The 20,744-nt window shown below is 49.5% G+C and overlaps 1 long non-coding RNA gene across 1 annotated transcript; it reads left to right on the top strand.

Annotated features, from left to right (window-relative positions):
- The first annotated feature begins 3,744 nt into the window (after nt 1–3,744).
- Nucleotides 3,745–20,715, top strand: LOC122233239. The gene is made up of 3 exons (XR_006210762.1): nt 3,745–4,450; nt 13,504–13,569; nt 20,451–20,715. It is a non-coding gene; the product is annotated as an uncharacterized LOC122233239 (long non-coding RNA).
- The last annotated feature ends 29 nt before the right edge of the window (nt 20,716–20,744 follow it).

The raw sequence follows: 20,744 nt of genomic DNA, 5'->3' as shown, positions 1-20,744 counted from the left end.
TGGCCTCGCCCCTCACATCCTCCAGTTGTTAAGGCTGCTTCTAACCCTCAAATCTATCCACCTGTCTCTCTCTCACCTGGGTTACCCACAGCAGCCTCCCGGCTTCCACACCCTTCCAGAGTCTTCAGAAGCAAATCAAACCAGGCCACTCCCTTTTCTATTCTTTCAAGGCCTTCTCTTAACTCTCAGGCTGAAGTATAAGCCTCTGCATGTGACCTACAGGGGCCTTTCATGGTCTGATGCTGCCTCCCATCTTGTACTTCATTCCAGCCACCGTGAAAGTTTACTTCCTTACTGTGAGAAGTAAGCGATTCATTGTTAGAAATACCAAAGAAAAGCTGTGCTGTCTGGTTAACAATAGGATTACAACATATTGGAAATATGTACGAACCCCTCCCCGCTGCGCTGCACAATGGAGTCCCAAACCCTTAGATGCTTCACTTCCTGGTTCTTCCCCTTTCCACTTTGGGGGCTTATGTTTCATGGGCTTTGCAATAAGCATGCGCCAGGGGCGCCTGGGTGGCTCGGTCGGTCGGTTGAGCGTCCGACTTCGGCTCAGGTCATGATCTCACAGCTCGTGGTTTCGAGCCCCGCATTGGGCTCTGTGCTGATGGCTCAGAGCCTGAAGCCTGCTTCAGATTCTGTGTCTCCCCCTCTCTCTGCCCCTCCCCACTCATGCTCTGTCTCTATCTCAAAAACAAATAAACATTAAAAAAATTAAAAAAAAAAAAATAAGCATGCACCAAAGGACTTCAGTTCTTCCTGCGTCACCTCAAGGAATGTACATTTGTTCCAGTCAGACTGCTTTTTGCCTTACAGGGGCATAGACGACACCCAGGTAAGGCTGTGACCTCTGCAGTACTCAGCCAATGAGGAACCAGGGGAGGGACTTTCCTCTGTAATACTCAGCCAATGAGGAACAAGGGGACGGACTTCATGCTAGGAGATAAATTGTCTGCTGTTGCCTCCTGGAGCGTCTGTCCATCAGACACCAGCTCTTGTGAGAACGCTGATTAAAGCTTCACTTCACTGTGCTCCGAGTCTCCGCGTCCCTCCTTTGATTGGGTCAGCGGGCTTATTTCTCACATTTGTCCATTGATTGTATCTCAATAAAACTGGAAGGAAAAATAACCTTACTTCCTTAAAAATGTCAGGCTCTTTCTACCCTCCAGACCTTTGCCTTTGCTATTCCTCTTAATCAGAACAACTTTCTTCCTCATCACTTTCCTAATTTCTATTCATCCTTCACATCCGGCTTGGGTGTCACTTCCTCCAGGGAGTCTTCTTGAGTCACACCCTGTGCTTTCTTTCTCACCTATTTATCGCATTGTAGTGCAATAGCATGTTTAAATGTCTGGGCCCTGCTGTAGAAGGATTTCTCAACCTCAACATGGTTTTTTTGTTTTGTTTTGTTGTTTTTTTATTTTTTATTTTTGAGAGAGAGGAAGGGGGCAAGTGATGGAGAGAGAGGAAGGGGCAAGAGAGGGAGAGAATCCCACGAGGGGCAGAGAAGAGAGAGAGAAGCAGGGCTCACCCGAAGCAGGGCTCATGCTCACGCTTTGAAGGGCTCGTGTTTACCCAAAGCGGGGCACGAGTTCACCCGAAGTGGGACTCGAACTCTCAAACCAAGAGATCGTGACCTGAGCCGAAGTCAGATGCTTCACTACTGAGCCACCCAGGTGCCCAGCATGATTGTTTTCTTGGACTGGATCACTCCTCAGGGGGGCCAGCCTATGTGCTGTAGGCTGTTTAGTGGGATCCTGACCTGTGCACACTAGATGCCAGTAGTACATCCCATCCGGTGGTGACAGTCAGAACTGTGTCCAGACGTTGCTAAATTGTCCCCCACCCTGTGCAAAATCTCCCCCCAGTTAAGAACAACTGCCCTATGGCAACAGCATCAGTTTTTTTTTTTAAGTTTATTTGTTTATTTTGAGTGAGAGAGAGAGAGAGAGACGTGGGAGGGCAGAGAGAGGAGAGAAAGAGAATCCCAAGCAGGCTTCACGCGGTCAGCAGAGAGCTTGATTGAGGGGCTCAAACTCACGACCCGTGAGATCGTGACCTGAGCCGAAACCAAGAGTCAGAACATCACTCTTCTTCATAGCTACTTTTCAAGCACGTGGGGCAGCTCACCAACAGGTATTTGACAGACTTTTTATTGCAAGTGTCAACTGAATGGAACAGTGGCAGCATTTCCCATGAGATGTTTTGCATTTGACGGATAAAGAGACTGAAGCAAGACTCACCTGATGGCATGCAATTTGTAAGTGGTAGAGTTGGGAGTCCACCCCAGGTGTGCCTGGCTACACAGCCTCCTCTTTGTGAGTCAATCTCCCGTGAGCATGTGAGCGTGAATCAGCCTTCTGGAGCTGTGGCTTAGACCCCGGTCTTGTGACAGGTGCATCAGGAGCTCTGCCCTGAGAGGACACACCCCACCTGAGTGCTGTGACCTTGGGCAGATCCCATCACACCACCTGGCTGTGGGGTTTCTCCTCCTGTGCAACCCCTGCCTGCGGGGTGGGGGTGGGGGGGGGAGAGATAATGAGAAGATTAAGTGAGGAAAACGAAGCAGATGAATCATGTGATGGCTGTGCATGGGCCGGGAGGAGCCCCAGGGCTCCACGCAGGGCCTAGGTTGTGGCGGGTAATAGATATGAACACATCAAGAGGCAGGAAGGGGCTCACCTAAGGACCCCTCTCAGCACGTTCTCCAAGGATTCTAATCCCAGGGTCACAAACTCAGGCCTACAACCACTCAGATAAGAGTCCTCTGGCTCAGTTAACAAGTCCCCTGCCTGCTTCCGCATCGGGTTAGCTGGATGGAGGCTGAACTCGGCCTCAGGCAGGTCTGACAGTCAGGAATGTGGGCCCATCCTGCCAGATATTTCCTTTTTACAAAAACAGCCAGAAATCTGGGCTTTCATGTGCAATCTCCCCGTTTAAACATACTACTAAATATTTGTACATTCTGTGCAAGCCAAACAAAACACACCTGTGGGCTAGAGTCAGCCCACAGAAATCAGCTTGTGAGCTCTGTACTTCACCCTTTGGGGCCAGCTTGTATCCCTTGGGAAGGGCCAGAGGAAGGCAGCTGTAGGCAGAGGTTGGCAAGCCGGAGGCCTGGCTGCCAAATTCCTGTTTCTCTCCATGCGTATGACAGGGTTGTCCATCCTAGCTGGAATGATGCCTAGGGTGAACCCCCCTCCGGGCCACCCCTCCTTTGCCCAGGCTGGGCCTGACTCACTGGGAGGATCTGGGTTGGGCTCTTTGCTTGGCTGGAAGCTGAGTCAGTCTTGACTTGTGGTAATGACATTCACATGCCACCTGCCTGTCAAGAACCAAGCACAAATGGGGACCGGCCATTGCAGGGGACCACCACGGAGGCTGAGGCTGGCAGAAATCGTTCCCAGGCAGGCCTCCAACCGGGTCCTGTCCAGATGGGAGGTTGGGCCAAAAGACATCCATGATCTCGTCGGGTTGTTTTTAGTGCCCGCTCGGCACCCAGGGTTCTTCTTGGTTGCGGCACTCTGGTTTGGTCCTGACTAGGCAACCCTCTCCCATTTGATTCCATGCAATATGAGGGAGGGATCCCAGTACGGGCTTCCGCGGTAGGACTGTGGCCCAGAATTGGTCCAGGAGAGCAATGCATCCCTCTGTCCGCAGTGATTGGTTAAGGGTGAGCACGTGACCCACCTGAACCTAGGAGAGTCCGCCCCCAGGAGGTCACCCCAAGGAGAAAGTGCACCTATTAACGAAACCAATCCAGGAAAGGCTCAGCAGAAGGTGGAACAAGATTTCAGTTGGGGTTTCAGGACTTCAATCCGGAAGTTCCTGGAACAATGATCTACCCTCCAGGATCCAGTCACAGCACCTGCAAATCTCCAGGTCTGCTTCCTCCATTTTAAGCAGGTGTCTGTCATTAGCAGCCGGGAGACCTAAGGGTCCCACCCTGAGGGTTCGCGATTCAGATTCCAGGTCCAAATCCCTTCGGAGTTATCTGCCTAGAGTAGCTGTTTCTCAAGCTGTAACCCGAGGAGTTTGCGCTTTAGCTGTTAAGGCACATTGCTGAGCCCCCGTCCCGACTAACGGAAACGGATCCCAGGGTGTCGGCTGCGAGTGGGACGGGTGAGCATGTTTTACAAGCTCCTGGGTGATCTGAAGGCTCAAGTTTGAGAGCACTGGCCGACCTCGGCTCTACATTTCCACTCTCCTCCCTCGCGGTCCGAACCAGGTGATCCTGCCCGTCTGGCCACAGCTGATTGGATGAAGAGACGATACCCGTCCGAACCGAGCCAATCAGTTTGCTTCCCCCCAAACACGGAACTGGGGTTTAGGAACCCACTGAGTCCTGGAGGCCGTTTAAACCTCTCTCCCCAACCCACACCAAGAAGTGGAAAAGGTAGCTCAGCAGAGGCAGGCGAAGGAGGGAACAACTGAGAAGAGGCAGGACGTAAGTGACCAAGGTTCCATAACGTTCCTCATCCCCATCTCCGCCTCGCGAGCCCCCCTTTTGCCACTGACTGCGGGACCCCTGTGTTTTTACAGACCCTTCCACTTTTTGCAGTGGGTAACTAACTCGAGTGATGTCTGTTATTTGTAACCAAGAGACCCTTCCTTACCGAAGAAGCAGTTTATTTCTGAAGATCTCGGTTTCCTTACCTGTAAAATGACCAACATTTTGTGATTCAGGACACCCCCTCCCCATATGTAGCAGGTGCTCACAGAAGAGGCCCCCCCTTAAACGATTCCTTCCTTCAGATAAGGTCTTGGTAACGTGGGGTATAGGTGGCAGAGACATTTTGCTGCAACAGTGCTTCTCCAGCTCTGGTGTGCATTGAAATGACGTGGAGTCTGTCTAAAATACAGATTCCTGGACCCCACGTGTGCACGCTGTGATCATTGGGTAGGTCTGGTAGGGCCCAGTTATCTCTATTTTACAGGGTTTTTTTTTTAGGTATAACTGACATACAATAAACTCCATATGTTTAACAATTTTTTAAATTTAATTAAATTTTTTTTTAGTAATCTCTAGATGTACCCAACTTGGGGCTCAAACTCAGGACCCCAAGGTCAAGTGTTGCCTGCTCTTCCCGCTGAGCCAGCCAGGCGCCCTTAACAATTTAATGAGTATGTATGTATATCTGTAAAACCATCACCACAATTAAGACAATGAGAACTGCCATGAAAATCTCCATCACCACCAAGTTTCTTGGTATCTCTTTATAATCGTCCCTTCTTCCCCGCTGCCTTCCACTGCTTCCCCAAGCAACCACTGGTCTGCTTTCTGTCACTATAGATGGTGTGCATTTTCCAGAGTTTTACCTAAATGAAATCATGCGGCCTGTACATTTCCTTTGTCTGGCTTTTTTCACTCAGCCTAAGTATTTTGAGGTACGTGCATGTTGATGCGTTTATCAATAGCTCACTCTTTTATTGCGGAGTAGGATATGCTATAATTGATTTATCTAATCATATACTAATGGATACTTGAGTTTCCAATATTTAACTATCACAAATAAAACTGCGGTGAACCCTTCTGTACAACTCTGTAGGTACAAATGCTTTTGTTCCCTGGGATAAATACCTAGGAGTGGAATGGGGCACCTGGGTGGCTCAGTCGGTTAAAGTCCAACTTCAGCTCAGGTCGTGATCTCACGGTACGTGGGTTCCAGCCCCGCGTCGGGCTCTGTGCTGATAGCTCAGAGCCTGGAGTCTGCTTTGGATTCTGTCTCCCTCTCTCTCTCTCTCTCTGCCCCTCCCCCCGCTTGCACTCTGTCTCTCTCTCTCACACACACAAATAAATAAACATTATAAAACTTTGAACCGAAATACCTAGGAGTGCAATGGCTGGATCCTACGGTTGGTGTGTGTTTAATATTTTAAGAGACTGCCAAACTGTTTTTCAAAGTGAATGCATTGTTTTACCTTTTCCCACCAACTGTGTACGACAGTTCCAGGGGCTCCCTATTCTTACCAACGTTTGGTGGGGTTTAAATTTTGACCATTCTCGTAGGTGTGAAGCAGCACCTCGCTATGGTTTTAATTTGTATTTCTCTAAAACGAATGGTGTGGTTGCTTGCCGTCTGTAGATTTTCTTGATGGGGTGTCTATTCTATTTAAATAGTCTTCTTATTAATAAGCGTTTAGAGTTCTTTGTACATCAGATACAAGTCCTTTGCTAACTCTTACCTTTGCAAATATTTTTCCCCCAGTGTGTGCACGCCTTCTCGGTTTTGTGACAAAGGCTGTATGTAGATTACTTCGATACACATGAAGTCTGAGAACCCCTCCTCGATGACAAACAGTGCAAACTCAAACATTAACAAGAGGGGCTGGACTATCCAAGTAGCAAAAATTACGAAAAGAGAGCTCTCAGGCATTACTGGCGACAGACAATGGGGGGAACACCCTTTATTCTCCTTTACAAGGAGTGGTAATTGGTGCAAAATCCTGGGAGGACTATTTGCTGATAGTTCATCAAACACCTTTAAACGCAGGTTTCTTTGACACAGCAAGTTCAGTTCTAGACATGTTCTTCCAGGACAAATAAACAAACAAAAACAGTAAGTTGTGTGTCCCAGGATCTTCAGTCCGGGGATTGTGCTGACAAGTGGGGCTGCAGACATGCCTGGCCGGTTGGCCCCATTTCTTGGTACTGTGCCCCCATGTGCTCGGAGCACTTTTGCTGTCAAGCCTAGGTGGAAGGCTCAGGGGGACTGGGAGGTCAGTGGGACTGGAATTTGACCCATCCCTGGCAGGGTGGCCAGAGGAAAGTGCAGTGCAGGTCTCACTCAACTACCTCAAGAGTCTGGGTCCACTTGTGAGCCTGGCGTGACCTTGGAAGGCTCCAGGATTCAGGTTTTAACCAACCACTACTAGTGCAAATTGGGAAACAGGGATACCTGGCTGACACAGCTACCCGGGGCCTAAGAAGCGACAGCCCTTTGCCTTCCACACGTCAATAGTGTCCCCGGGATTGGGGGGTGGGGTGGGGCTTTGGCTAAGGCTGGGCCAGGACTGCTCCAGCTGGGTGCGAGAAGGGAGCTGGGGGCCTGGAGGTCTGAGTTCTAGATTAGTCCCTGTTCTACTGTGCCACTTAGGGCCAGCCTGTTCCCTTTCCTAGGCGACAGTCTCCTCAGCTGGACAGTGTGGAGGTGGATGAGATAGTCCCCTCTGTTCTAAGCTGCGTGTCCCTCCGCATTTAAACATCTCTGAGGGGCGCCCGGGTGGCTCAGTCGGTTGAGCATCCGACCTCGGCTCGGGTCATGATCTCATGGTTCATGGGTTCGAGCCCCGCATCGGGCTCTGCGCTGACAGCTCAGAGCCTGGAGCCTGCTTGGGATTCTGTGTCTCCCTCTCTCTCTGCCCCTCCCCTGCTCATGCTCTGTCTCTCTCTCAAAAATAAACATAACAAATTAAAAATAAAATAAACATCTCTGAAATCAGAACGTATTTCACAACTGCAGTTAATGGGTAGCACCCATGACATTTGTCAATGCCTATGGAACAAAATTGTAGCTTGGAAGGACGTCTCGAGACAAGAATGACATGCTCGGAAGAAAATCTGTGTCACCCACGCTCTTAATGACACAGGACAGTGTTGTCTGGAACGACACAGACCTCAATGACTCTGAAGGAAAAAGTGAAGCAGAAAAGTTAGACGCTACATGTGCAGAAGTTTCAGGAATATCTTCACTAAATTATCTTGATCATAGGTATGCGCAATAGTGATATGATAAAAAAAAAAGTCTAAAAGAGCACCTTCAGTAAATAGAAATGACATTTCTAAGTGATGAGTGCTGTGTCATATTTTACTTGGTAGTGCTTTTTTCCTTTTTAGTGGCACAAAAACGAATGCTGCATCTTTCAACTGAGGCCGTCTTAGATTTGATTCAATACTGCAAGCTCCTATCTTGACGGGACTGTGGGGCAATTCCAGCAGAGACCGGAGGAGGGCGCAGAGCCCTGGGTGGCCACAGGGGGCGCTCGGTTCCCAGGCGACTTCCGAGTCCGAAGTTTGAGGAATCTGGGGTCGGAGAAGCCGGGCGGTGTGTCGTTATCCATCTGTCCTGTAGGTGGCGCTAGAGAACCACAATCAGGCGCAGCTCTGGGTATAGCCCAGAGAGTTCTAGGCTGAAGGAAGGCCTCAGGAGTGTCCTGTTCAGGCAAGGAGTAGGCTCTCTTGCCACCCCAGGGAGAGGACATAGCCAATTCTACCAGCCCATCTAGCCCAGAGGCAGCTCGGGGTGTGGAAAGAGCTTAGGAACAGAAATGGGGAGCCCTGCCTTGTCTGGACAAGCTGTGTGATTTTGGTTCCCCTTTCCTGGCCTCAGTCTCCCTCCCATGCAGTGAGGGTGTGAGAGCCTGCCAGACCTGACCCCTGACAGTAAAGGTCTGCAGTGGCTCAAAGACATCCACCGGCTGCCACTGGCTTACCTGCCAAAGCCCTGGGACAGCCCTCTCCCTATCTGACCTTGCCACCTCCCGCTCAGGTCAGAAAGCTTCCCTTCCCCCTGGATTGGGAGAAGAGATTCAATGACTTTCCCAAGACTACAGAACTGTGAGTGGTGGGAGCCAGGAGTGAAAGCTGGGTCTGCTCGCTCCTTCTACCGTGACCATCTGACGTCCTGTGATGGAAGGCGACACAAAAGGCAAGACAGGAGTGAACTTCCCACCAAAGAAAGAAGCTAAGACATGTTCTTTGGCAAGGTGATGGATCAATCATACATGCCTAAATTTGTCTCCCTACTAAAGCCACTTAAGTAAAGAGATTTTTTTTTTTTTAAGCCACTGATTTCTCGGAAAAGACACAGAAAGCACAAACTGTGAAAACTTGATAAAGTAGAATCTACCAAAATGTAAAACTCTGGCTCGTCAAAAGTCGTCGTTAAGAGAATGAGCAGGCAAGACACAGACTGGGAGAAAAATATTTACGATACGCATCTCTGACAGAGGACTTGTATCCAGAATATACAAACAATGCCTACAGCTCAATAATAAGACAAACAGCGCAACCTAAAAATGGGCAAAATATCTGAACAGTTACTTCACAAAAGAAGATGTACAAATGGCCAATAAGCCCATACGAAGACGTTTAACATCGTTAGTCATAAGGGAAGTACAAATTAAAACCACGTTGAGAGCCTCCACCTGCCCACTGGGTTGCCTATACTTAAAAAGACGGATAATTCCAAGTGTTGGTGGGTGTGGATCAACTGGCCCTCTCACATCCTGCTGGTAGAAATGCGAACGGGGCAGGGGGCGGGGGGCTCAGTTAGTTGAGCTCACTCTTGATTTCGGCTCAGGTCATGATCCCAGAGTCATGGGGTCGAGCCCCGCGTCAGGCTCCGTGCTGAGCGGCGGAGGCTGCTTAAGATTCTCTCTCTTCTCCTGCTGCCCTCTCCCCGACTCGCACTCTCTCTCTTAAAAAAAAAAAACAACAAAAAAAGTAAAATTGGGAACACCACTTTAGAAAACCATCTTGCCCTTCTTGTAAAATGAAATCTACCCTTCCTGCACACCCAGGCCATCCACTCTTGGGTATTGACCTGAAAGGAATGAAAACATACGTCTGCCCAAATGCTTGTTCTGGAGTGTTCATGGCAGCAGTATTCACAACAGGCCAAAACTAAATCTATCCAGTGAGTTGTGTAAAAAAGTGCATAGATCTGAAGCGTGATGAGTGGTTTAACCCCAAACTGCAACACTGCTTCCACAGTGGATGATGGGGGGGGGGTGTGGAAATGGGGGTGATGCAGGAGCACGAAGTCCTTTGTCCTAACAGGTAGTAGGCAGGTAGTATAGGGGAGACAGGGAGACAGGGTAGAGAGTAGATGATGGCTCAAATGAATGCATCAAAAGATAGCCGTAAGTGCTTATTACTTGGAGAGAAGAGAGGTGTAAGTGCTAGAAAAAACCAGCAACAGTGGTTGCATTTGGGGAGATGGGGCGGGGAGACAGGGAGGGGCAGACAGGAAACCGCTGTGTCTTGTTATCCCCCTTCAGCACGCGCTGATTTTGGTTTCTGTGCACACGCTGTGTTTCACCGAGTCCGAGATGCCCATTTATTTACATTTTAACGTCTTTAGAATGAAGATCTGTCTTCTTAAAATCAATGGTGCACCTGACAGCTGTAATTGGCAGTGTTTTCCGTTTCTTGATGGTGCATATGTAAGGGTGCATGTTACAGTCGGTGAGGTCTTAGATTCACTGAAGTATGGCGTTCGTTTTATTTTTATCTTCCTTGTTTGTTTATTTTTAGGTAAAGTCTACACCCAACGTGGGGCTCAGACTCACGACCCCCAGACCAAGAGTTGCATGCTCTATCAACTAAGCCAGACTGGTGTGCGTGGGTTTTTTTTTTTTTTTAAGTTTATTTATTTTTGAGAGAGAGAGAGAGAGCATATGCAAGCAGTGGAGGGGCAGAGAGAGAGGGAGAGAGAATCCCAAGCAGGTTCAGCACTGTCAGGGCAGAACCTAATGCAGGGCTCGATCTCACGAACCCTGAAATCATGACCTGAACTGAAATCAAGAGTCGGACACTTAACCGACGGAGCCACCCCGGCGCCCCTAGCATTCTTTTTATAAAGAATTATTTTTAAAAATGAACCAATTGGGGGGCGCCGGGGTGGCTCCGTCGGTTAAGTGGCCGACTTCGGCTCAGGTCACGATCTCGCGGTCCGTGAGTTCGAGCCCCGTGTCAGGCTCTGTGCTGACAGCTCAGAGCCTGGAGCCAGTTTCAGATTCTGTGTCTCCCTCTCGCTGACCCTCCCCCATTCATGCTCTGTCTCTCTCTGTCTCAAAAATAAATAAACATTAAAAAAAATTAAAAAAAAAAATGAACCCATTGGAACAGCTACTGTTTAGTGAGCTCCTACTGTGGGTCAAGCACTGTGCTTCCTGCTTTTACTTAGTATTCTCAACAACCCTGGCTTACGGTTCAAGTTTTTGAGAAGAGGAAATTGGGGCTCAGAGAGGTTAAGTGACTTCCTTAATGTTACCCAGCCGGTAGGCGATAGACACAAGTCAAAACCGAGGGGCCGTCTGACTCCTGAGTACGTCGCCTCTGTCTTGATTAGCTCGAAAGAGCTCCATCTGTGGTCCCTGTGGTTGAATGGTCCAGAGAGTGACAGGGATTTGCTCAAAATCACACAGCAACAGTGAGGCTGAGTTGGGCCTCGACCTGAGCCTTTGAGCCCCAATCCAGTGTCCTTCTCTTGACCCTGGCCCCTCCCTCCCTTTCTGTCACCACAATGCTCAGGACACCACCAAGAGCTCCTAAATGCGGGCAACACTTAGGGGGCCAAGCAGAGGCCTGGGAGGTGGGGGGCTCAGCAACCCTGTGGCCTTCAGCAGCTGGGCAAGACTGGCCCCAGGACAAGACAACCCCCCCCAGGAGGAGCCTGAGGTCACCAGTGTGGAGGGAAACTGTGCGGAGAGACCAGGGACTTGTCTGGAAGCTGTACTCGCCCGGGGAGCTCACTCTTTTAATGCGATGGCATCTTTGGGGTGGCTGGGGCACAGGGTTGCTGGCTCTGATGACAATGGGGACGGGGATAAAGCCAGCCAAGTCATCTGTGGGCTTTGCCTCTCCATTTACTGACCGTCTCACCAGCCCCCCTAACGGAGGCCCAGAGAGGTCAAGCCCTGCATTTGCAGTCACACAGCCAGGTGCCTATCTGACCCCTGACCCTTAGCAGCGCTGCTTCTCCCACAGCGTTTACATCTATCTGACGGTACGTGTCTACTTGGGGCACCAGCCCCGTAAAGACAAACCCACATCCTGTTTTCTGGTTCTGCCTCAAAGATACGAATTTTTGATAGTGGGGCATCAGGAGCTAATCTCTCACGTAAAGCCCTGCCTCCTCTTTCCTTCCTCTCTCCCCCGTCCCCGACTTGCACATGGCCGTGGCCTGCCTGTGGCTTTTGCAGCGTTTCCAGTCTCCACACCTCATGTCTCAGAGCCTCACTTTCCTTTTCTGTCAAATGAGAGGAAGGACGAACCTGACTCCATAGGGTGTTTTTGGAGATTAGCGGAGATGAGTTCCGTGCCTGGCATTATGCCTGGTGGGGGTCTGGGAGGAGAGCCTTAGGAATCGAGGACATGGATGTGCCCCTGGTTCTGCTACTGACTAGCTGTGCAGCTGGAGGCAAGCCCTGCCACTCTGCACCTCAGTTTTCCCCATCTGTGTGATGGGGGCTGTGGCCCTGACCTACCTTTCATTTACCTAAGGCAGATTCCGGATGAGACTGACCTTACTGTAGCTCACCGTCATTTTCACCACTCAGTTTCACTGACCCTCTTCTCCCATCGGAAAAGTCCATCTAGAAAGTTCATACCAAGGCTCCTCTGTTCCCGAGGGGGCCAAGAATCTTCATGGGACTGAGTCGAGTGATTCTTCGCCTGCAGAGTGGGCTCAAAGACTGCACATGCCTCACTGCAGTGTGGGGAGAAGTCAGTGAGTGATGCACGTAGATAGTCCAGGGGAGATCATCTGGCAGAAGACCTCCCTTCCACACGAATCCAAGACACGTGAGCAAGGATGTTCACTGCCGCAGAATTTGCAATGGAGAAAAGTGGAAATCGCCTCGTTCTCCTGTATGCACCTACGGCGGCAGACCCCAGATAGCCCAGTGTTCCTCGATGCCTGGGATTCTCGGCCTTGGGAAGCCCCTCCCACATGTACCAGAGTTGGGCTGAGAGACCAGTGGCAGAGTGGCCGGCCATTGTGGAATGTCACCTCGTGACAATGTGGAACCATCATAAATGACCAGGTTATGAAAGACTGCCACTTCTATCTTGGGTTTTCTGCTTACTCTGGGGAAGCAGCCATCACGTCATGGGGACACTCAGCCTGTGGCGAGAGACCCACGGGACTCAAGTCTCCAACTATAGGCAGCAAGGAACGAAGGCCTGGAACAGTCAAAGGAGGGAGCCTGGAAGCCGATCCTCCAGCCCCTTCAGAAGACAGCAGTCTCCAGGAGCCTGGGTGGCTCAGACGGCTGAGCATCTGACTCTTGATTTCGGCTCAAGTCACAATCTCACAGTTTGTGAGATTGAACCCCACGTCCAGCTCTAGGCTGACAGCATGGAGTCTTCTGGGGGTTCTCTCTCTCCCTCTCTCTCTTTGCCCCTCCCCCACTTTCTCTTGCTTTCTCTTTCTCTCTTTCTCTCTCTCAAAATAAATAAATAAACTTAAGAAGAAGGAGGAGGAGGAGGAGGAGGAGGAGGAGGGAGAGGAGGAGGGAGAGGAGGAGGGAGAGGAGGAGGGAGAGGAGGAGGAAGAGGAAAGAAGACAGCAGCCTCAGCCAATAACTTTCTGCAACCCCAGAGACCCGGAGCCAGAACGACCCAGTTGAGTGACTGCCAGATTCCTGACCCTCAATATCTCTCCCATAATAAATGTTTGTTGTTCTAAGCTGCTGACTTTTGGGAGAATTTGTTGTACAGCGGTAAATAACTAATACAGGGCCCCATAAAATATATTTATTCATGTGTTACAGAATGCCAGACCAATGTGGAAAAGAATGAGATAGATCCCTGCATCCAAACATGGAAAGATACTCAAGGTACGCTGCTAAGGAGATCTTGCAGAACAATATATATCAATGGATGCTTTTTGTATAAAAATATGCTGTTATGGCACAGCAAAAAAAAAAAAATCTGGGAGAATATCTAAACTATTAATAGTAGTTGTTTCTCCTTGAAGAGCAGGGAGGGTGCACTGAGGGACTTCATTCATTTCTGTGAGGTTTGAACGTTTTATGATGTCTTAATTTGGTAAACCAGTGGAAAAATACAGCTTTTAAAAGATTTGCCTAGGAAGAGCCTGGTAGAAAAACATAACAAATCAACTTAAACAACCAACAACCCATGCAATCTCAGTGTTGTAACAGATGAGGAATTAATTTTGTGGTCTTTTTTTTTTTTTTAAGTTTATTTAGAGAGAGAGAGAGAGAGAGAGACCACGCGAGTGGGGTAGGGGCAGAGAGAGAGAGGGAGAGAGAGAATCCCAAGAAGGCTCCATGCTGCCAGCACAGAGCCCAACATGGGGCTTGAACTCATAAAACCGTGATATCGTGACCTGAGCCTGATGCTTAACCAACTAAGCCACCCAGAGGCCCCGAATTTCTTAGTCTTGTAAAGTTCAGTCTTCAGCTGGGAGGGAAGGGTGGGAAGGACTTTCCTCCACGGAGCTCTCCAGGTTTCTGGCTGATGGGGACTTTGCTGTTTTCACATGTGGCTTCCTAGGTGGCCCTGGGCATAGATAGACATCCGGCTGGCAGAAGGGGGAAGTGAGAGGGTAGGTAGAGGATGAAGTAGATTTTTTGTGCGACAGGTCTGAAATGATGCTCAGTCACATCTGCCCACGTTCTATTTGGCCAAAATTCAATCACCCTCTGGCCATGGCTCCTACTCGATGACTTCAGGGTCATCTACCCCTTGCCCACCACCCAGGTTGACTGTCCACTTTCATTGCGTTCTTCTGAGAACCTTCTTTTCCCCCAAGGTTTTATTTTTAATCACTACACCCACCGTGGGGCTTCAACTCCCAACCCCAAGATCGAGAGTCACACGCTCCACTGACTGAGCCAGCCAGGCACGCCCCCTATCTGAGAGCCTTAGCCACAGGAATCTTAAGGCAAGGCCTCCTCCTTCTCCAGATGCTGCTGGCCACCCAGAGGAAGGAAGTGCTGATACAGCACATTCTGGAAGTGTTAACTCTGCTGAGGGTGGCTCAGCCTGTCCAGTGTGGTCCATCAGTCAGGAACACAACCTTCGACCTGGTGCCCCTCCCGTCTCCCGCTCCCAAGGGCAGGGCCCATCACCTAGGGTGGAGCTGTTTGAGGATGAACCCAGGGTCACGGAGCTCCAGGATTTGTTTGCAAACTGCTGTGTGCATCCGTGCGAATCTGCAAGCCAGCACTGCCAAGGTCAAGAAGTATGATGACGGGTGTTCCCCGTGCCCCGCCCTGCACCAAACACTGTGCTGAGGGCCTGCCCCACGGAAGTGTGTGGGACCCTCAAGCTACGCTCTGAGGAGCCCCCAGATGGGCAAACTGAGGCTCAGAGAGGTGACATCATTTACCCAAGGTCACACAGCTTCTACGGGGTAAGGCTGGGAAGAGAGCGTAGGCCGGTCTGCCTGACTCTGAGACTAGTGTTTCTTTTTTCTTTTTTCTTTTCCTAAGAGAGAGACAGAGTGTGAGTGAGGGAGTGGGGAGGGGCAGAGAGGGAGACACAGAATCAGAAGCAGGCTCCAGGCTCTGAGCTGTCAGCACAGAGCCCGATGCAGGACTTGAACCCATGAACCATGAGATCATGACCTGAGCCGAAGTTGGACACTCAACCAACTGAGCCACCAGGCACCCCTCTTTTTTTTTTTTTGTAAAGTAAGCTCTACACCCAATGTGGGGCTTGAACTCATGACCCTGAGATCGGGAGTCCCATGTTCTACTGACTGAGCTAATCAGGCACACCCAAAGCCAGTGTTTCTAATCCTTCCTCTACGTAGGCAATCAGGGTCAGTGTCTCCCAGTTGATGACATTTGAACTGAGGCCTGAATGATACGGAGTCAGCAGCAATGAGAAGATGTGGGGAAAGACATAACAGGCAGAGAACTGGCATGTGCAAATGCCCCGAGGCAGGCATGGGCAAGGACAGGGGGTCTGGTGTGATCAGGGGTCTGGAAAACAAGGGGAAGGGGAACGTGGAGAGTGAACTCAGAGAGTAAGTGGGGACACCCTGAGGGCCTTGCAAGCCACAGTAAGGAGTTTTGATTCTACTGGAAGAACAGTAAGACCTTGGAGGATTGAAAAAGCCAGTGATATTTTCCAAACTGTGGTCTTGAGGAATGTTAAGTTTTGAACTATTTCAATATTCTAGTAAAATCGCCAGCCTCCATACTTGACCACATGGAGCCTGGTCTGTGTTAGCATTTCTGCTTGTGTCCGAGCCAAGTAGGACTATGTCAAGGACCCCAGGCCAGTGAAAAAATAGAGAAGAGAGGGCAACTGTATTAGTTATCTATTGCTACCTAACATATTGACCCCCAAAACTCAGCACCAGAAAACAACAAACATTTATCATCCCATGGTTTCTGTGGGTTAGGAATCCCCAGCTCAGAGTCTCTCACCAAACTGCAGTCAAGGTTCTGGCAGGGGCTGAGGACCCATCCGAAGGCTCAAATGGGGAAGGACTTGCTTCTTAGCTCACTCACCTGATTGTCGGCAGCATTCAGTTCCTGGATGGCTGTTGGCCAGAGGCCTCCCTCTGTCCATCACCACGTGGCCCTTGCCATAGGGCAGCTCACCACATGGCAGGGGGGTTCATCAGAGCCAGCAAGTAAGAAAGCCAAAGGGACGAGCAATATGGAGGACAGCGTCTTTTTGTAAGCTAATCTCAGAAGTGATATCCCATCACTTTTTCCTTAATAAACTTAAAAAAAAAATGTTTGGGGGGGGGCGGCGCCTGGATGCCTCAGTCTATTAGGCATCTGACTTCAGCGCAGATCATGATCCCTCGGTTCATGAGTTCGAGCCCAGCATCGGGCTCTGTGCTCACAGCTCGGAGCCTGGAGCCCGTTTTGGATTCTGCATCTCCCTCTCTCTGCCCCTCTCCCCCTCGTGCTCTCTCTCTCTCTCTCTCTCTCTCTCTCAAAAAGAATATATATTAAAAAATAAAAATTAAAAAAATAAAAAATAGGGGCACCTGGGTGGCTCAGTCGGTTAAGCGTCCAACTTCAGCTCAGGTCATGATCTCACAGTCCATGGGTTCGAATCCTGCGTCAGGCTCTGTGCTGACAGCTCAGAGCCCGGAGCCTGCTTCGGATTCCGTGTCTCCCTCTCTCTCTGCCCCTCCCCTGCTCATGCTCTGTCTCTCTCTGTCTCAAAAATAAATAAAAACATTAAAAAAATTAAAAATGAATAAAAATAAAAAATAAAAATTTTGGAATGTTACGATTTCCAGAAAAATTGCAAAGAGAATACAGAGAGTTTCTGATGACCACCCCCCCACACACACACCCAGTTTTCCCTAACATTGTCATCTTAATTCACCATGAAACATTTGTCAAAAGAAACCAACTCTGGTACGTTATTACTATTATTTAAGTTTTATTTTCGAGAGAGAGAGGGAGAGAGCGTGAGTGGGGGAGGGGCAGAGTGGGGGCAGAGCATACGAGGCAGGCTCTGGGCTAACAGCAGCGAGCCCGATGCAGGGCTCGAACCCACGAACCACAAGATCATGACCTGAGCTAAAGTCAGATGCTCAACCGACTAAGCCACCAAGGCGCCCCTGGTATGTAGTTATTGACTAGATTCTAACATGTATTCATATTTCACTCATTTCTCATTTCCAGGATCCAACTGAGGATACAAGACAGTATTCTGTCACGTTCCCTTGATTTTTTCTGTCTTTGACAGTTTCTCAGTCTTTGCTTGCTATTCGTGACTTTGGGTTTTGAGGAGCACTGGCCAAGTACCTTGGAGAATGTCCCTCAACTTGGGTTTGTCTCTGTTTTTCTCATGATTATGTTGGGGTTATGAATTTAGGGGTACACTCAAAGGGGTGCAGAATTAAAATCCACCTCCTGGGAGAAGTATCTTAAAAATCATTTGGCATTCTTCTCTAAAGAGGATTTGTCCCTTCTCTCCCATTTACGTGTTTCTTCAGTCATTTACTTAAATCAGTATGGACTTATGCATGTTTATTATATGCTTTGAGTTATAATGCAATAATGTGTTATACATTTTGTTGCTTAAATTGTTCAGGCTTTGACCATTGGCAACTCTTTCATGGTGGCTCCTGTGTCCCTTTAACCTGCCCCTGTCCTTTTGTTTTTTTGAGCATTTCCTTGCTTTCTGGCACTACAACATGCTCCAGGCTCATATTTTCCCTGTCTTAACCTTAGATTCAGTCATTTTTTAAAGGAGCCCTGATTACTGTTATTGGAGAGTAGTATTTAGAAACCAAGATCTGGGTCCTGGGTTTTAGTGGTTGTTGCTGGTAGGGTGTCGCTGCTTCTAAGCCCTCTCAGCCATCCCGTGACTTTCGCCGGGTCCATTCATCAAAAGCTGATCCCTGAAGGAGGGACCTGGGTGGCTCAGTGGGTTGAGCATCCGACTTCAGCTCAGGTTGTGATCTCACGGTTCGTGAGTTCGAGCCCCACATAGGGCTCGCTGCTGTCAGCACAGAGCCTGCTTTGGATCCTCTGTCCCCGCCCCCTCTCCCTGCCCCTCCCTCGCTCTCTCAAAAACAAAATAACAACATCACAACAACGTAACATAACATAAACAACCACACCAAAAGCTGATCCCTGGACTCAGCCCACTCTCAGGGGGAGGGGATTACACCGAGGCACGAATACCAGGAGTTGGGCATCACTGGGGGCCATTTTCAAGGCTGTTTCCTGGAGTGACTAATATGCCAACACTGTTAATTGTGAGGGTCAGGAGCAACGCTCATGTGCATTGGCAGTAGACGGGCAGGGACACAGCGCAACTGTGAACAGGAAAAGGGAAGCCCTTTCCCTGTCCTTACGAAGTGATCTCCAAGATCCTGTTAAGTGCAAATAGCAGGGACAGAGCCACGGATGTGGCGTGAGACTTTCCTCTTTTTAATGAGAGAAAACACAATATATGCTCTGACTCCTAGAAACTCCTAACACTGACTTCTAGGGAAGAAGGGTAGGAAGTGTACCTATATCTCTGCCTATCATCTATTGAGCTAATATCTATCTATCTAATTACAAAAAAAAATTGGAACAGGGGCACCTGGGTGGCTGAGTCAGTTAAGTGACTGACTCTGGATTTCGCTCAGGTCATGATCTCACAGTCGTGGGATTGAGCCCCACCTCAGGTTCTGTGCTGGCAGGGAGCCTGCTTAAGATTCTCTGTCTCTCTCTCTGTCTCTCTCTCTCTCTGCCCCTCCCCCATGCACACGGTGCATGCATGTGTGCTCTCTAAATTAATTAATTAATTAAAATTTTGGAACAATGTGTAAGTATTATCTGTTCCAAAAATTAAAGTAAAAGTAAAAAAAAAAAAAGGTGCTGTTATGCCAAGTGAAGGACAAAAGGTGATGATTTCCTTGTGGTTTGGAAAGAGAAAAGTGGTAGGCAGGCCAAGGCCCCCTGGGGAACACAGGGGCTGAACTCAGCACCGTCGGGGGCAACCTCATTCCCACAAAACATCATCGCCTGTCAACAACAACATCACGTTCAGTGTGTGCAGCAGAGCGAATGTTATTCTTGTAGATTGGTTTGTGCTTAATTTGTAGCTGTGCGGTGTAGCGGCCAAGAATACAGGACTCAGGAGCCCGGCCGTGTGTGTGTGTGTGTGTGTGTGTGTGTGTGTGTGTGTCTAAATCCCAGCTCGGCCGTTTCCGAGCTGGGTGACCACGGGCAAACAACTCACCTCGCTGAGCCTCAGTTTGCTCTCCTGTAAAATGGGGACAATAGTAGTCCGTACCTCATAGGTGGAGGTAAGGATCCAGTGAGTGAATACATGTCAGGTGCACAAAGCAGGGGCTCAGTAAATGTGAGCTGGTACGGTTATCAAGTTCACACATATTTAGGAAACAGAATAATTGAAATAGCCTGTGTCACCTCTGGAGCTCTGAGAGATTTTCCCCTCTTAGATGGGCGTTTATGTTATTCTAGCTGGAGGAACATTGGCCTGCATATGGCCCATGCCCAGCCCAGCCCTGTTCACATGGTCTGCCCTCTCCCCAGTTCCCTCTCCTCCCCCAGCCCAGACTGAGATGTGAGCTGGGCAGGGCAGGGCGGGTCTGTTGGCTCTGGTAACCCTGCCGTCTAGTCTGGCGCCTGGCACAGACAAGGGTTCTGTAACCATTTGGTGAATAAATGAACGCAAAGCAGGCACGAGTGAATGGAAACCCCGGCAGAGCACATATGCCTGTGTTACTGAACTTCCCCTCAGGTGATCAGGGAAGGCTTCCCGGAGGAAGTGCGTGTGTGTTGGGGGGTGGCGGTGAGGGGGTGTTCTAGGCAGAGGGGACAGCGTGTACAAAGGCTCAGAGACTAGGCAGCCTTCTCTTCCTTCGGGGAACTGAAAACAGGCTAATCCAGGTGGAAGTCAGAGGGTGAGGACAGGAAGTGGCAAGGGAGGGGTGGGTGGGCAGGTGAGCAGGGCCCAGATCACTCACTGTCCTGAGGAGGTTGGAAAGCAGGGACCCCCCCCCCCCCCGCCCACTGGCTGAGCCAGTGCTCCTGGGCTGCGTCAAGTTACTTCCTGTTTTGGGGTCTCAGTCCTCTCATCTGTGAAATGGGTACTGGGATCTTATGAGGGTGAGCACCACATGGGCCCACAGTGTGCCCCTGGAGCCTGGTGGTAGAGAGACCATCTGCGGGTCATCAGGACAACCTGGCAGAAGGTGTCACATCCTTAAAACGTTCCTAACCTTCAACTCGGCTGTTCCTTTTCTCAGAACTTGCCCTGAGATAATTTAGGACTCGTGAGAAAGCTGGCTCAGAAGATGTTCATCAGAACACGGCCTGGAAAAGGAGAACAGTGGGAAGCAGCCTAGGTGCCCAGCATCAGGTGAATGAACGCTACACTAGCCAGAATCCTGCTGCAAATTCCTGATGATGTGCAAAGGTCTTCATGGCCCATTCACAAACATTTTTATTGCAAAAAAAGGACATCTCACTTTGAAAATATTTAAGCCCTAAAGAAAAGTATAAAGTAAAAGCCAAAAGGTCCCCCTTTGTCAGCCCATTTC

This window comes from Panthera tigris, chromosome D4 (assembly GCF_018350195.1).
Source record: "Panthera tigris isolate Pti1 chromosome D4, P.tigris_Pti1_mat1.1, whole genome shotgun sequence".
Taxonomy (NCBI): Eukaryota; Metazoa; Chordata; class Mammalia; order Carnivora; family Felidae; genus Panthera; species Panthera tigris.
The sequence above is the reverse complement of the archived record's forward strand: the minus strand, read 5'-3'. Positions and strand labels throughout refer to the sequence as shown.